We start from the raw sequence: 5,210 nt of genomic DNA on the forward strand, positions 1-5,210 counted from the left end.
GTTTTTCATTGGCAGTTTGCAAACAAAGTGCATTACCGCCATCTTCTGGATTGAGGTGTGAACTCATTGGGATGTCATTTTATATATGTTACTAAACTAAAAATAAATAAAATAAAGTAAAATTACAAATAATAAAATCTAAATCCTGAGTTTCTTTCATAAAGATCATAACATCCTTAATTATAGATTTATAGAATTATAGAATTATAGGTTTTTTAAACTCACTCCATTTTCCGTTGCCCTCTCTAGTTCTTTCCTCTTTTCAGAGTACTTTCTACACATCAAGAGTAGTCCTATATGTTTTACATTTCCCACTTCTCCACAATGAATGCATAATCCAGTCTGGTGTTTTCCTATTAACTTCTTTAGGCAGCATTTAATCTTGTGTGCCCTATTCTCAACCTTGTAAGCATAGTTTCCTCCTGTCGTCTTAGACTCCTGTTCGTTTTAACCACTTTCTGCCAAGACTTTTATGTGCTTTTCCCAATTGACATGCGGGTTAGCAGTAGCATTAAAGTGTTATTTAACTAAACTCCTGATGAACTTACAAACTTTCTAATGCCTTGTTTTATGAGTACAGTTATCGGTACTACTGTATAAGTTTGGTGCCATAGGCATTATTAGTGGGGTAATTTACGAGATACATCACAGGATCCATTAGTGCCTGCACTAAACCATCCGGCTGATTTCTCTAAATAAGCTCTAACTTTAATCATTTTAACCAAAGGGAAAAAAGGCCTCTTGGGGGTGTTTGGCTCGAGGTCAAAGGACCCTAGGATTATTTTACTCTGAACCATCCCTTTAATAAATCCTTATCTTGAGTCAAATAAGCAAGCTGACATTCAGTTCAATCTATATATTTTATTTAGAAAACATACAAATGTCATTTACATCTTTTAGTTTGTCAAAGTGCCGTTTTTGAAGAGTGCGCATGTGCGAACGTGCGCTAGTATGTTATAATGAGCATATGATATGATTGAATCTGGGAATAAAGCAAAATAACTGAGAAAAATGAGAAATAGTCCTCAGATGCAGTGTCCGAAATTTATAGCAAAACTTTTAGCACTAATTCGATCCCAAACTGATTCATTAAAGTAGTTATTACTCCAACACCTGCGTGACATCATTAACCAACATGGTTGAACGACCACTTTGCAACAGTTTCAGGAAACAGCCGTGACTAGCTAGTTGATTTCTTCAATGATGTATCGTACTATGGTAGTAAAGCAGCGAGTTACGTCGTTGTACGGGAAACACACCCCTGACTGATAAACTGACGTGAAAAATAGTTGATTCTTGTATAACAAAGTATACAAAAGTAACTTATTTTGATGAGTTGATGTAAAATCATGTTGTTTGACTTATTGATCATGTCATATTTTACAGTGTAGTTTTTGTTAATATAAAAAATGTTGGTAGAGTCACCAAAAATAAAGTGTACAAAATAATACAAAGTGAAATAATGTGAAGTGTCATTTCGGGGAAACAGAAACAACAGTAAATACACAATACTAAAATGAACTATTAATGAAACATATGGAAACTGCTTCTGATGAATAGAATGAACATCATTCCTGCATGCAAATCATTCCCAGTTAACACATGATGTACCAGTTACGTAATTTATTGGTACTTTTTGGTTATTTTAATGACTTGACAACATAACTACGACACTCCATGCTAGTCATTTATTTATTCATTTATTATTATTTATAATGAAGTGATATACAGTGTGCTGTATTTGCAGTATAACGGCTGACAACAGTGACAAGACAGGAAAGTGTGTGTTCCTAAGGTGAGAGACTTTTTATTTCATAACAAGTAAAAAAAAAAAAAACTTTATAAAAATGACAGTTTTACAACATCTCTGACCGCAGATACTGAATCAGGAAAACATGTTTTTCTCAGTTGCTTTTTCTTAAAATGAGTCTCACAGAAGTCTCAATAGTTTCATGCACATCTTTCAAAATAAAAGCCTTGCATCATAAAATCATAAAATTATGTTTGTTGTTGTTTCTTTGAATGCAAACTCCGCGACCCACTCTTTTGGAAGCAACTCCATATTTTGTTCATCTCACACCATTTACTTGAATGTATTTAATATGAAATGTTGCTCATTGTGACGACTTATTACAACATATCTTCATGTGAGTCAGAAGGCTTCTTTTATATTTGAAGCTCTTCCCACACTGAGTACAGTCGTACGGCTTCTTTCCAGTATGAACTCGCTCGTGTTCTCTCAGGTTTCCAGACTGAGTGAAACTCTTGTCACAATATGAGCACTTGTAAGGTTTTTCTCCAGTATGAATTCTTTGGTGCTGTTTCAGATTGTCAACTTTAGGAAAGCTCTTCCCACAGTCACAACACACATTATTTCTTACATCATCATGTGTTTTCTGGTGCAGTTTAAAACTGTTCAGTCGTGAAAAACTCTTTCCACAGAGAGAACACACATAAGGCCTCTCATCTGAATGAACTTTCAGGTGATCTTTTAGATTTGATGATGAAATAAAATCTTTACCACACTGGTCACAGTTAAATGGCTTTTCTCCAGAGTGAATGTGCAGATGAACACTGAGAGTTGATGGGTGAGAAACTGCTTCTTCTGTGTTTTTCTTCTTCTTCTTCTTCTTCTTTCTTTTAATGGCGGTTGGCAAACAACTTTTAAGTGTGCATTACCGCCACCTTCTGATATGGAGTGTGGATCACAATAGCCTTTTCTCACTACCCTTTAAATAAATAAATAAATACATACATACATAAATAAAACCAATAAATAACTTCATAAATATCTAATAACATTATTAATATTCATACATTATCATTATTATTAAATACAACTTTCTAAGACAACTAAACTCATATCCTTCTACTAAGCCCTGTTTTATTCAAAAACACAAATATCGCTCTATACCCTACATGCCCTGAATTCATTTGTAATATTTCCTTCATTTCAAATCTATTTTTTTCTTTTCTAAACCAGTCTTTCAGCCTCATCCTTTCCTCCTTATACCTATAACAATTAATAATGACATGTTCTACTGTTTCGTTAATATTACAGACCTCACACATCCCAGTTTCATGTTTCCCTATTATTTTAAGCGTACTATTTAATCCAGTATGCCCAAATCTCATTCTCGAAATAATGTCCTCTTCCTTTTTATTCCTATTATTTTCTCTCATACCTCCTACCCTCTTCTGGATACTGTAGTACATTCTCGCTTTTGTTTCCATATTCCACTCCTCTTGCCACTTCTTACTCATTTCTGCTTAGATTATGCTTTTAACTTCCTACCACATCTATCTCTGTTTTTTTGGTAGCATTTTTGGCATATTTATCAGCCAATTCATTTCCTTCTACTCCTATATGGGCTGGAATCCAGATGAATTTTACTACTACTCCTACTCTATTAATTCTATAAACAGATTGGGCTATTTTCAACAAAATATCCTGTCTTGCTTCTGATTGCATGTTCTTAATACTGGTTAACGCACTGCATGAATCTGACCCTATTAACACTTCCATTGGCTTACTATTTTCAACCCACTCAAGGGCTAAGAGAATGGCCAGCATTTCTCCTGTAAACACTGACATTTTATCATTTACTCTCTTATTTAACATAACATTCACTTCTGGTATAATGAACGCAGCTCCTACTCTATTATCTTCTGTTTTTGATGCATCTGTATATATCCAACGCATTCTCATCCTTGGACGTCACATACTGACCCTTGTGACATTTCGTCTACATCGAACGCACATGGCACCCTTTAGCGTCAATATGACACGCACAGGATATGGGTAGGTTTAGTTCTGGGGTAGGTTTAGGGTTAGACCGCTAGGAGGCGCCTTCTGGCTCATATCTATCTGCGTCTCATATTGACGATAAAGGGTGCCATGTGCGTTTGATGCAGACGAAATGTCAACAGCGTCAGTACTATGACGCCTTGGGATGAGAACGGGCTGATATATCTTAGTAAACATAGAATAATTCTCCTCTATGTATCTACTAACCTGACTCCTATCAATACTATTCTCTTTTTTCCACTCTAAAAGGTGCAAATCCACCTCTAACTCCCCTAATAGCCAAGGTGGAACATTAGATAATGGCACAGTGGGGATTATCGTCATATCTCCTATCCCTATCTCATCGACTGCATCTCTTATTATCCAACCAAAGCTCTTAATCTGTCGTCTTTCCTTTTCTTGACAAGGTTGTAACACCTTCTGAGTCGGGTGTCTTTCCTTATGCCCTTTTAAATTTGCCCAGTATGTTAATGCTATCTGATTTCTTCTAATATCCAATGGCATCTCATTCATTTCTACTTGTAATGCTGTCACTGGGGTTGTTTTAAAAGCACCACAACAGAGTCTCAGCGCCTGACTTAGAATAACATCCAACTTTTTTAATAATGTTCTTGAAGCAGACTGGTAAACTGTACATCCATAATCAATAACTAATTAATCCAATATATACTGCTTTCAATGAGGTCCTACTTGCTCCCCACTCTCTACCTCTCAGACATCTTACTACATTCAATATTCTTTTACATTTTTCAACAACATTCTCAATATGTATTTTCCAGTTAAGTTTTTTGTCAAACCATATCCCGGGATATTTAAAACATTCCACTCTCTCTAGATTTTTGTCATAAAGTTTAAGTTGAATCTGTTCTTGATTTTTCCTTTGAGAAAAACAGATTACTTTGGTCTTTGCCACTGAAAACCTAAAACCCCATTCCATTCCTCAACTCTCTACCTTCCCATTTGCCTCTTGCATCTTCCTCACTAAATGTTCTATATTTCTTCCCTTTTTCCACATAACACTGTCATCTGCAAATAAAGCAACACTTATAGATCTATCAACTCTACTAAATACTTCATTTATCATAATTGAAAACAAAACTGGACTAGCTATACTCCCTTGAGGAGTTCCATTTTCCACTAAATTCTTTGTACTCAATTCTTTCCCTACTCTTATTGCGATCCACCTATTCGTTAAAAAGTTTTTGATCCAACTATACATTCTCCCTCTTATTCCCATTTGATAAATCATAATCATTAGTCCTTGTTTCCACAACGTATGCCTTCTCAACATCAAAAAATACAGATACTATACTTTCTTTATTAATTTGAGCTTTTCTAATTTCACTCTCTAAACATATTGCCGGATCTATTGTGCTTCGTCCCTTCCTAAACCCACTCTGGT

Source organism: Abramis brama (genome assembly GCF_963993115.1).
Source record: "Abramis brama genome assembly, chromosome: 10".
In the NCBI taxonomy this organism is placed as follows: domain Eukaryota; kingdom Metazoa; phylum Chordata; class Actinopteri; order Cypriniformes; family Leuciscidae; genus Abramis; species Abramis brama.